This window comes from Cyprinus carpio, chromosome A24 (assembly GCF_018340385.1).
Source record: "Cyprinus carpio isolate SPL01 chromosome A24, ASM1834038v1, whole genome shotgun sequence".
NCBI lineage: Eukaryota > Metazoa > Chordata > Actinopteri > Cypriniformes > Cyprinidae > Cyprinus > Cyprinus carpio.
Genome location: NC_056595.1, coordinates 18,457,977 through 18,470,810, shown reverse-complemented (window position 1 = coordinate 18,470,810; position 12,834 = coordinate 18,457,977). Strand labels below are relative to the sequence as shown.

General features: G+C 37.4%; 1 protein-coding gene across 1 annotated transcript in view; it reads left to right on the top strand.

The window, feature by feature from the left end:
• Nucleotides 1–12,834, top strand: part of LOC109048996 (heparan-sulfate 6-O-sulfotransferase 1-B-like) — a 48,366-nt gene that overhangs the window by 34,024 nt on the left and 1,508 nt on the right. The gene's annotated exons all lie outside the window — the stretch shown is intronic.

Genomic DNA, 12,834 nt, shown 5'->3' with positions numbered 1-12,834 from the left:
CCTGTTTACTCTTTATTGTGTGTACCAGTCAATTTGATTTATATTTAGTATTTTCCACCAAACCTTTGATTACAGGGTGGGAGGCATGGCCTAAATCTTATAACACTGTATATTGTTTTATATATTACATAACCATGAAGCTGTCTATGTGAGAAATTACTGTATTTTTTCTCTGTGTTGTTTTTTAAACCGTGCCATGGATGTTTAAGCGCTGCCGCCATATTGTTTCGCACTAGTATGACTGATTTAAAAGAGAAAATTGCACAAAATGGTAGAAAAGCAGTCATTGTACCCTTTCAAAAAGTACTAATACATAAAATTTAATGGTAAAATAGGCACAAAAGTATGCATTTTGAAAGTGTACTGTCGCAGTGACAACTTTTGTACCATATTTTCTGAGAGTGAATATGATTTTCAGCTCTAAAAAGGTACTGGTTTATTGAATTTATGTGTTAAAGAGACTCCTGTCCTGATATGTTTGTTGTATCAACACTTTAACCAACAAAGTGCTCTGTGTCATGATTTCAGCTTCACTTTGAAGCCCACTGGCTGTTTTGATGGATCACAAGGAGGACCAAACACACTTTACATGTCACTTGCTTCTCCAAGGTGTTGTGATTTGAAGAAAACGCTGAGCAGGCTGCATGTCACCTGTCACTTTGCCTGAAAAACCCGCTTAAGGCCTAGACGATGTGCATGGTGCCACCTTGTACTATGTCCCTGTGTATTGATGCAACCACTTTACTTTTCTCTAAACAACTGACGATATGTCTTATCTTTGCTCAATGGCTGTAGACCACTAAGAGTGCCGAATCTCTGTTCTCCACCTCTGAGACATGTACTTGTGTTTGACCGCTGTCCTTGGTGCTGAACAACTGTCTGGCTGAAAGCTGGAGTGATTAAATGGGTGCACTCATACTTACACAGGTTGAAGTGATGGACCAAATTCTGGGCACATACTGCACAATATTCAAAGTCATCGGATCGCTGCACTTTTCACACTGCACAACTGTCAGGAGTACCATCCAGTTGCTGTTTTGTGCACATAAATGACGGATCGACGACAGGGGTTCAAAAATTACACAACTTTTCAATAGGAGGAATCACAGACAACATCCAGTCTACAAACTACATTTCAAAACCAAACAGCTGGCCCTGAAGGGTCTCCAAGGCCCGTCTGCTTTTATCAACCTACAGCCATATGAAGGTTTCTGTCTCACCTCTTACCAAGGACCCTCAATTCATTATAGCAAGGCTGATGTTTCATTTGAAACTTTTTTTTTCTTTATCTTTCTGTTGGTTTCTCCCAGCCATCACCCTGATAAAGATGCTCTTTGTGCTTTAAAATGACAAAAGTGTTAAATTATAAATAAACTGCAATTATCCAGGAGTATCTCATGTGTGACAGGCATCCTGAGGAGGTCAAAAACACTTATTAACTTCAAACTGTGTGAGTGTGCATCATGTCTACCTTCTGTGTTTGTTGTCTTTGTTCAGTGGCAACTAGGAACACTAAATAAGGTGGTTTTTGCTTATTTGTTCAGAAAACTTTTACTCGTGTTATTTTCTTGCTTTTCACATTTGTTAACTATTTGTAGTTTAAGTATAAACAGATAACAAGACTTTCAGAATATTTAACTGGTTATTAGGCAGCTGAAAACACCAGCATATGTTCTGACTGGCATTAACCATTCATTTTTCAGCATTGCAGTAAAATGAATGTTTATGTTTTGGTCTAAAGCTGGTCACAAACTGTACGATTTTGGCGACGATTTGGCCATCTGGACAAATTTTGCAAATCCTAAAATATTCCTCCGATTCCAGCCTATTAATGACCATTGTGATCAAATTCTGGCACTGTCTGCCAGTGGCAGGTATTGTCACCATTCATAGACTTTTCACGATCGTACAGTCTGACATTAATGACAACTGAGATCCCAGTGTGACATGATCATCATGTTCATACAGTCTGACAAGCAACAGTTGTAAAGGACTATTATAAATTGTACAGTGTGCACCAGGCTTTAAAGAATAGCATAAAATAAAGCAAAGCACAATAAATAGACAGTTTGGCCTGAATGGATCGAAGTGCAACACCAGCAGTGATGTGCATTAGCCAGGAAAAAGGAGGGTAAAGCCCCTGGCCTCCTTCCAAACGGCCTGAAAAAGAGGAGCGAGAGAGAGAGAGAGGGAGGATGAGCGGAGCAGAGAGGGGAACAGCATCTGCTTCGCGCCTCAGTAGTTTTAAAAAAACAGAGGGAAAAAACGTTGGATGCCAGTGACTGTGAATACACCTGACTGTGTGTCACCATAGCAACCTAATTAGAAGGCCAACAGGATGAAGGCAGGGTCTGGTGAGAGACGCCAAAACAGGAGCTCAAAAACAGTTCAGCAGTGAACATTAGAACAAGACTGCAGAAAGATCGCTTCAGGTGGGGATGATTTGAGAAGAGAGAGAGAGATGATTTGTCTTCATCTGTCAACATCACAACAGAGCCATGCCTTGTCTTTTTAAGCCATTTTATAAAGCTATGTTTATCTTTTTTTAATTAATTTTGATTCATGAACCTATATTTACTATTGCTTTTTCATTATTTTATTTATGCTTTTTATATTTCTACTTCATGCTTGTGTATTTTTTTTATTTTCATTTATTAATATTTTTAATATTAATTCATATTTAGTTTTCCTCATTTTTTAATTAAAAAAATAATATATCATTTAATATATTGTTTAGTTTATTTATTAAGATTATATTTATTTTTGTCTTTAACCCATATTTACTTTTGCTTTTATTATGTTCATTATTTTATGTATACTATTTTAGAACTTTTGCACTTTTTAATAGATATTTTCAGTTATTGTTTTATTCATATATTTTGTCTAACCCATATTTAGTTTCTCTCCTTTTTTATTATGTTTACTTTATTTGGATTTCATTTTTATTGTCTTTGTAATATATTTATATTATTTTTTTATTTTATATTTATAATATATATATATATATATATATATATATATATATATATATATATATTCTTTTATTGTCTTTAACCCTTGTTTACTATTGATTTATCATTATTTTAATATTATTTTTACATTTTTATATTTTATAATTTATACATGCTCAATTATTGTTTTATTAATGTTTTTGTCTTATCTGTTAATTTTTTTTTATTATTATTATTTTTCTTTAATCAAAATTTAATACCAAATTTACTATAGCTTATTTTTACTTTTACTTATTTAGTTAATGAATGACTGATTTATTTATTAATTTATTTGTTTGTTTTTATATTTCATATTTGAAAGATATTTTTTTGCAATTTGTTTTATTGCCTCCAGCTAACCTGCAGCACAAATGTAAGGTTATTTATCATGCAATAAAAGCAATCTCAAACTGAAAGTGAGAGGGATCATTTTAGAGAGATGGACCAGGACAAAGTTCTCTGTCTTTCACTTCCAAGCCCTCTCTGTCTCACTCTCTTTCTCTCTAAGCTCTCTCTGTCTGTCTGGTAAGACTAATGGTATAAACAAGCCTGGGGTTAAACACATTCTGTCCTCATCTTCCAGAGGCACTCACTGTTTAAACTGTAACCTTGTTAATCCAGGAATCCAACTCTAAAACAGACACCCCGTTCTAAAAATAAAATATGATTAGTTTGTTAAACTCAACAGACAAGAAATCAATTTTAGTCCGTACTGTATGCATTAAATACCCAGGATCGAAGAGATTGTGTTTCCATTTTATCTCAAGCAGTTCTATAGGAATGGTGGAGTTCTGTTGGAATTGCAGTGTGTCAGTGAAGGTGAAATGGAGGGATCTTCCCCTCAGGCTGTTAGGGGGTCTCTTCGCTACAGTATATACATTCCTCACATTCCTGCTGCTAATAGGATCAGAACTGTGGAGTTCCTGGAGGAGGGCTCTCTTATTGTGCTTTTAGAGTCTTACATGGATGGTGGTCTGATTCTCTCTCACACGCTACTGTTTGGTCTCTTGGTCTGTTTTTTTTTTTAAGGGCACATGGTGATTTCATCAGATTTAAATGAAACATACTAAAATATTCACAAAAATATTACAATTTCTTATTTATCATTATTAGTAGTAGTCATTGACATGTTGTATGTTGCAAATATAAACTATTATACTACTTTATATATTAAAGCTCACCTAAAAACTGGTTGGTTGGTTTTGCTTGCTTTTTGTTTTGGCTGTTTTTTTCCCCACCCCCATAGCACATGATCGAGGACTAAATATTCTAGATCGAAGGTTAAAGGCCAGGTCGTCCTAGACTCTCTCAGGAGGGCATCATATTATGAGAAGGATTTATGAAATCCTACATTATTCCCTCTCTAGTCTCCAGTCCTGCCTTAGTCCCTCCTGGATCTACAGTCATACATAAACATGAAGAACCGCATGCAAGAGTAAGCTCTAGCTTTATTAAAGCCTTTGCTCCTTCTGAATCACTGTATCACTGCTGTCTGTCTCCAACCAGAACTCACTCTCTCATCTGGAGTTCATCTGATATTTTCAGTGTTTTTCTTAATACATGGCTTTTTAAATTGCACATTGCTCTTTGGTCATCTCAGGTTCATTGTTCATTGTCACTACACATTTTTTATGTTTGATTGTCTATCTACTAATATTTCACAGATTTAACCTTTATTTTATTCTGATGCCTAGTAATTTGTTAACACCTTGTTTAACATGTTAAGAATTGTAGCGTTATATGATGTCAACATGTGATGCTTTTTTGGAGTGTGAGAAAACACTGATGTTCTGACTTAAAAAATCCACCACTCGTTTCAGACAAAATCACAGGCTACTGATTTCCCCATGATACCTGTCACAATTCACATCCTGACTGCTTTTTAATGACACCCAAGAGCTCACACAGGGTTCCTTCAGTGTGTTGGATCTTAAACCTGCCAGGAGTCTTTCCGTCTGCTAGCATCTCAACATGTTATTTATCACCCACTCTGAAGCGAAACACCTGTGTGGGTTTAAGATAGCTGGTTTATGAGACCCCCAGGAAAGACCCAGGACCTGCAGGGGGTCGATGCAACCTGCCTGATTTATTTACCACATTTCCAAGATGCTCTCCATTTCTTATTTGTGGTTCCTCTTGCAGTTCCTCATCTATTTGAGGCAATACTCATGTTATCTTCATAATTGATTTCTTTACACCTCTCTCATCATCTATCTCTCCTTTTCCTCCCTTCCTCCTCTCTCTCTCACATACACTGCTGTCTTTATCTGTGTCTCTTCCTCCCACATCCCAAGACGAAAGAATCGCCGCTCTGTAGTTAGTCACGCTCCCTCAGCTGTTACAGCTAGTGTGTGGCAGCAGTAGCAGGAATAAGGTGGAATTTACATCCATCCTAGTAAAAGCAGTTGTGCCGCCTTTGATAGTAAGAGAAATCTAGTTGAAATCCCCCACCTCACTCATACTTTAACAGGTTTGATTCTGTCATGGGTGAAATTTCCACCTACTGCTCATCTCTGCACTCTAGACAGAACTCTGCCTCTGCTCACATTCGAAAAGACAATCAAAAAAATCGTACTATCTCCAAACTTTTAAACCTTATTAATGTGATTCATTCAGAACTCTCATTTGACTATATTAGCATTCCATCTACTTTCTAGACAAGAAACCACTAAATCGATATTAAAAATGGTCACTGAAACCATTGCATGAAAGTTTAGCATTTCTGTTGAGAAGAGGCTGCGCCAGATTACTAAATTTGGATCTTACTGTTGCTTCTTCACCAAAGGCCTATTTCACACCACACATGAAAGGCTGTATTAACAGGTTACAGAATTCACACTGGTTTGTTGAAACAAGGTGCTCCAGATGAGTTAAGCAGTTTATAGCTACACTTTGGGGATTTATTCTGTGTAGATTCATTACCATAAGAATGTAAATGTGCACCATAAGGATGTAAACCTGTCTTCAATTTAATTAGATTTAATGATGAAGTTTCAAATCAGAGTTTGTAATGATTCTCAGTGACTCACTTTCATTAATTGAGGTATAGAAATACTCAGTGTAGTAACCCAGAATTTACTTGTATTTATCGCACTTTTTTGGATTTCTTTCAATTATTTGTGTGTATTCGTGTTGTGATACGTCAGATTCACGCAGCAGTGGTGATGGATTAAAATATTGGTCACTTTCTAAATATTGAAAGTATAGCACATCCACTAGTAATTATATAAAAATAAATAGGTTTTTACCGATCCAAATATGTTCAACGATGCATCGCGTTACAGCGTTTTTCCAGCTGAGACACTTTAGTTGCTATGGTATGGAATATTAATGGCAGCAACGTATTAGCCTACTAATATCTAATTTCTAAGAATTTTACTAAATATAATAAAGCAGTAACCAGTAATATTGACTTCTCCATCGTCGTAGGCAGTCGTTGTACAAGTAAGAATTTTACCCACCCCTCCCACCCCTACGTCTTTATAAATAGTTAAATAGATGACAGCTACCATCTACAACTATCAACAATTCTGCAAAAAAAAAAAAAAATTTAATAAAAAAAGTCAAACAACTAGTCAAACAACTCTAAATATAAAAAACATCAAAAAGAGTGCAGGGCAATTGAGCTTGTAATTATGGCAGTGTCATCAGTTCGCCAAAAAGAACACAAAGTTTTACTTCACCAATTACACGTGGAGGTGTACATTTCTTTCATACAACTAACATTTTGAAAATACGAACATTTTCGAATTCGAAAGATGTGAAAAATAATGGCTTTACGAATGATTTACACAAAAATTCCTTCTGCTTGTGTTTCATGAATGAGACCCATTGTCATTACATATACAGTTGGCCAGTTCAAAATGATTCCAGTGTTGTGGATCCTTGTTTCAAAATGTGAAAGAACTAGTGGTGGGCATAGATTATTTTTTTTTAATCTAGATTAATCTCTCTGTAATCAATAAATCTAGATTAAAATGGCTCATTTGAATTCTGGCCGAAGGCATTCAAATTATGTTCAATAAATATGTACTTGTTAGTACTGATAGAGCTGTGCTGCACTCAAACATAGTAGTTTTGACAACGACTCTTCCCCTGCGCTACATTGCTGGCCCGGCATCTTCCGCATTAACTAAGGGATGCTTTGCGTTTAGACTGGAGGAACTCCTACAGTAAAAATTCAGCATTGCACAAGCTGCAAACAACCTTACGCCTGTTTACACATACTCCGTCTGCAGTGCGTATGCGTTGCAATTATTATTTTTTTTTTTACGCACCAATGTTAACGGATTCCAGCGTGGCGGTTGCAGTCCGTCAGTGCGTTCCAGGAGAGGTGCGTCTGCAGCAGTGTACCGACCGAGTCTATTTTTGCTGTGCTGCATGCGTTGAATTAAAACGACAGCGCATTGTTTCGCGGTAAAAATTAACATTTTAATGTTAGTAGTAATTTCACAATAAATGTATACTAATTAAAGCCTACTGTGTTTCACACGCAATACATGGGTTTTTGGGATTTAAAACAAGAAAAAGAGCACCTTTAGATAAACGAGGCAACATGATATAGGCCTATGCACTTTTATGGAAGCAGACAAACAAAGTTCATTAAGAACCGTGCGATTGCTTGTAATAAAGATTTAAATGCAAAAGGCACGAGAGTAGCGTCTGTTTCTCTCAGCGTGCTTTAATTTTAAATATTTGCGATATCCCAACAAGAAAAGTAGGCTAATTGTTGTGTGGTTTTGCAGCTTGTTTGAGCAGCTTATTATACAAACCTAGAAGTCAAATGCATGAATAATATGTTGTTTATATTTATTAAGTTGAAACTAATGTCTATGATTTGAAAACATTGTTTACTGGTGATGTGATAAGAGTCTTTGTTTTTTTTTAACATGGTTTGAAAAATAGAATAATGACAAATGTTGTGTTTGTGGACTAAACAGCCGCGGATCAGTAGCGGACTGCAAACGCGTCCTGTGTGAAAGCACAATGAGTCCGTGCTGCTTCTGCACCACACACGTAACGCACACGGACTGCATACGCACTGCAGACGGAGTATGTGTGAAACAGGCGTGAGTCTTGTCTAGGTTTTTTTTTGGGAAGCTTGGTAGTTTCACAGTAGGCATACACACAGGTTCGAAGACTCGTTCTCGCCTCCTACAGTGCAATTCGTCTATACATCCGCGCTAAACTATCACGGTGAAAGTCATCATAGCTTGCGCTATGCGTAGTAGACCCCAGCTCCCAACCCAACTTTGAGAATAGATTAACGGCGATATTTTTTTTTATCGCCCGATAAGTGTCTCACGTTCATTGATTTGTTAATGTGTCATCTTTGCAGAAAAGGGAAAGAACAAATGCTTGTAATAATAAAAATATCCATTCTGGTGCCATTGATTTGTTAGTGTGTCATCTTTGCAGAAAAGGTATTTATGTGTGTGAGAGCGATTTATGTGTGTACATAAATGTCCACACTGAATTGTCAAAACTGCTTTTCTTTGTCCAAGTTTTTTTTAATACTCAGCTCTTACAGAGAAATGTTATCAACAAGAACACCTCCATCAAGAAAGACAATATATAATCATTCTCAGCATTCTGCTTCTTGCTGAAAAAAAATAAAATGAGACTTCAATTTCCCAACCCACACTCAGGAGCAGCAAGTATCCCTGATGAAATTAAACCAGTCTGAAACATATTCACCTGGCCTGTCATAGTCGTGTCACCTTCAGATGGTTGTCAGGGGTGATAGTGGCAAGGTGAGGGAACCCTGTGGCAAGAGTCAGCAAAGGTTCTGCATCAATAATGCAGAAATGCTCCACTTTCCTAGTTTAAGTGCACCATTGGGAGGGCGGCACTGGGAGTGGAATGTCTTCCTAACATGTACTTTTGAATGGCTTTCTCAATATGCATGTGTGAGAACAAGAGTATGTTGGCATCAACAAACAATATGGGGGTTAACACACTAATCCAAACCAACCAATAGAAGTTTTCTCAATTTTTCTGCCACTTCCTCTCTGTGTGAGTGTGTCTGAAAGAGGAAATAGTACCCCCACAGCTGTTTTGTGTCTGGTCTGTCAGAATGGGTGACTAGTCTTTGTGCAGTCATCATATATTTGAGAGGCTGATTTGCATGTGGAGTCGTGTCAGACAGAGAGTTGTGATGGCTCCACTGTGAGCTTTCAGCCCGAGGAGGAGTCTTCTAGCATGCTCTGTCTTAAGCTCTGACCTTGAACTCTCCAGTTGGCTGTTCATGGCGTCTCTCTCAAGGGCCACATTTCCTTTCCCATGTCTCAGTGGGGGAGAGCAGGGTTTTAACCTCAGTAATGAGATTTTTAATGATGTTGTGGATTGTTTTAATGTATTTGTTAAGTGTGTTTGATTCTACAGTGGAAAAGCATGAATTGAGATGAGTGTCTTTGGAATGAAGAGCCACATTCAGGGTAGCATTCCCCCCAATATTCACATTAGTAGTGTTGGTTTTTCAATCGCCGGTTTTTGTGTTACTCTTTAAACAAGCAGACTCTAGTTTAGCAAACCCTTGCATTGTTTGATAGCAAGATCATACCCAGGCAAGGTCTGCCTTTACGGGGCCTTAGGATTAGTCAGTCAGTCAGTCAGTCATTCAGGCAAACCAGCAGTTAGTTGATTTCGAAAATATCTAGTTTTACACATTTAAGTTTTGTAGTAGAGAATTAAATGATGTTTTATTGTTAGAGAAGGATTAAATAATTAGCCTAATCAACACCGGTGGACCACAATCAAGTAATCAATACCACAGTAAAATACTACTGACTTACCTCTACCCATTGACGGGTTATCAGCATCCCTCCTCCACCCCAACTCCTCACTTCAAGATCACTTTACAACTAGACGGGGAAGGGGGGATACTCTAGGTTCGGGCCATTCCCGAGCTCGGAGCCCTTCCCCGGACAGCACGCCAAATACGCATTTCATACCTCAGCTAATAATATGTAAGCGTGAACTAGTGAAATAAATACAAACAACAGGTGCCAGATTCCTGTGTTTTTCTCTTTGACTTTGCCAGTGAAGCCTTTCACAGAAACACACAAATTGAATTGCTTCTACCCAAGCTGGCCTCAACTGGGTCTTAATTCAATTATGAAAGACTTTTATAAAAGAGACTTGTGTTCGGTAGCTTAATTTATGAGTCTGCACACTGCAGCAGTCCAAGCTCGTATGACCCTCAGTTACTTTGAGAGGTGCCCCAAGTCTCAGTATTGGGTCCATTCTCATTAATAATGTGGCTATTTCATTGTGTGTTATTAGTATTGACTGGCCTTGCAGAGAGCAGGCAGCCAGTTATTGGCTGGGATTTGGATCTGCCTTGTGTGTTGATGGGGCCCAGAGTTTAATCACTGTGAAATCATGAGAGTTATTAAAACAGGAAGCCTTGGCACTGCAGAGGGATGTCTCTCAGGCTCACTAATGATAATAAGTGTACAGCTTTATCACCAAAAAGTGAGAAAGGAAGAGAGAATGAATGAAGAGATTTGAAGATACTGAAAAGACAGAGTCAAATGATTCAGAGAATTATGGAAAAGATCAACAAAAGTAAATCAGAAGTCAGAAAGTCATTTTAGCAATGAGCTCACATTCTGATCTTGCAATGTCTGAGAGTGTTCTTGTGACAGGGAAGGTGTTGAAGTGCTCATAATGGTCCTATGCTTTCTGTTAGGGCCTGGTTAATACATGCACACCATGTGGTCAGTAAGGGCACTACATGCACGGTGAAAGGACATTTGAGTGCACAGTGTGGGTTGGATTGCCACCTCTTGGCCAGAGGCAAGATGATTTTGAATGTGTAACCAGCTCTCGGGCATTTTAGAGGGAATCTGTTTCCTTGGCATATTTGGTCACAGGGGTGTGAAGAGGTAATGTAGGGTGAAGCTGGAGCGGGTGGTAATGGGGGTTGTGGAATTTGTAGCTGAGAGCTAAATCTCTGTCGTCAGTTCGGTCGAGATTAATCTGTTGAAAACCACCTGCTTGGTCTCCCTCCCACTCCACAAATCCTTTGCATGGTTCCGACGAAACTTACTTTTCCCTGTGGCTTGTGTCTCTGTAGCATTCTCAGAGTGTCAGAATGCTCTGGTAAAGATATGTTTGTGTATTTTCAGGAAAGGTCTCTATAGTGTGCATGCAAGCAACAAGTTTTTTTTTTCTTGAGTTGGTTTCACCATCACCATCACCATCATCTGACTGCTCTCACTTCAAAACAGCCTTTCACTAAAAGCCATGCCTGTTATTTCACTTAGTTCAGCTCCATATAAAGATTGTTAAAGATGTTTGAAAATGCATGGTTATGAGTTTTTTTCTTTTCTTGTTAAATAAGGAAGTGTGTGCATGGACATACATGATTTTGTATTGTGTGTGGTGAAAAAGCCCACTTTTGTGAACATTTTTGAGTGATAACAAAATAATTGTTTAATCATAGTTTTTAATCAACTAATTGAAACCGATTCATCTGATTGCATTTTAGCAGATGCTTTTATCCAAAATGACTTGATATGTGCTAAATATAAAGTGCTTTGTTTTTAATATATTAGGTTTTACTATTATTATTATTATTATTATTATTATTATTAAATAGATTATTATACATTTTTGTTAAATAATATACTCAATAGATTGTGAATATGCAGTATATTCATATATCCTTCAGTGTAGACCTGGAATGTTCCAGTCCTTATTTTCCGTTTTTATTTTTTATTTTTTATTTATTTTTGCATCTACAATGATGTTTTAAAGTCCATCAATCAAAGGAGTATCAAAACAGACAAGATGTGAAGTGGTGGGAAAGGATTAAGGCATTGGTGCCCCAGGGCATGCTGGGAAGACTCTGAGCAAAGGCATTTACTGAGTCATGGTTTACACCTGTTACATCCTGTCTCTCAAAACAGTGTATTGAGTATTAATTAAAGTATTAATTATAGGATAAAGTTGTAGACATACACGTACAGGCTGCATTGTGATAATTTTATTTTTTTCTACTGTGAATGTTTTGTTGATGTTAGCAGTTTACTGTAGCTCCAACAGCATAACTTGACGTTAGCAACACCAAGGTCATGGGTTCAATTCCCATGCAGTGAAAGACACTTTGGATAAAAGTCTGCCACATCCTTTAATGTAAATATTATCATAAACTTGTATATGATTGTTTTTTCTCTAATTCTGTTTTATCATGTGATAGAAAGTCTAAGGCCTTCTCAAGCCGTATAGCTGACTCGTCTAATCTGTGGCCTATGTGTCAAACTAATATTTCTGTTGAGACAAAATGCAGTGCCATCAAGTTAGCATTTTTAAACATTCGCTCACTAAAAAATAAATAATTTCTAATCAATGACTTAACCACAAACAACCTGGATTTTAAGTTTCTAAACAAAACATGGCTAGAAAACGGCTACAGCCCCTCCTAACTTTACTCTCTGACAACTAAAAGATGTTTTGTTTCAAGCCAAGACTTGGAGAAACTTGTTCATGCCTTTATCACCAGCAGGGTGGACTATTGTAATGGTCTCCTCATCAGCCTTCCCAAAAAGACCATTAGACAGCTGCAGCTCATCCAGAACACTGCTGCCAGAATTCTGACTAGAACCACAAAATCTGAGCATATCACACCAGTCCTCTGGTCCTTACACTGGGTTCCAGTTATATTTAGGATTGATTTTAAAGTACTTTTACTCGTTTATAAATCACTAAATAGCATAGGACCTAAATACATAGCAGATATGCTCACTGAATATAAACCTAACAGACCACTCAGATCATTAGGATCGAGTCAGTTAGCAATACCAAAGGTTCACACAAAACAGCGGGAGTCCGCTTTTAG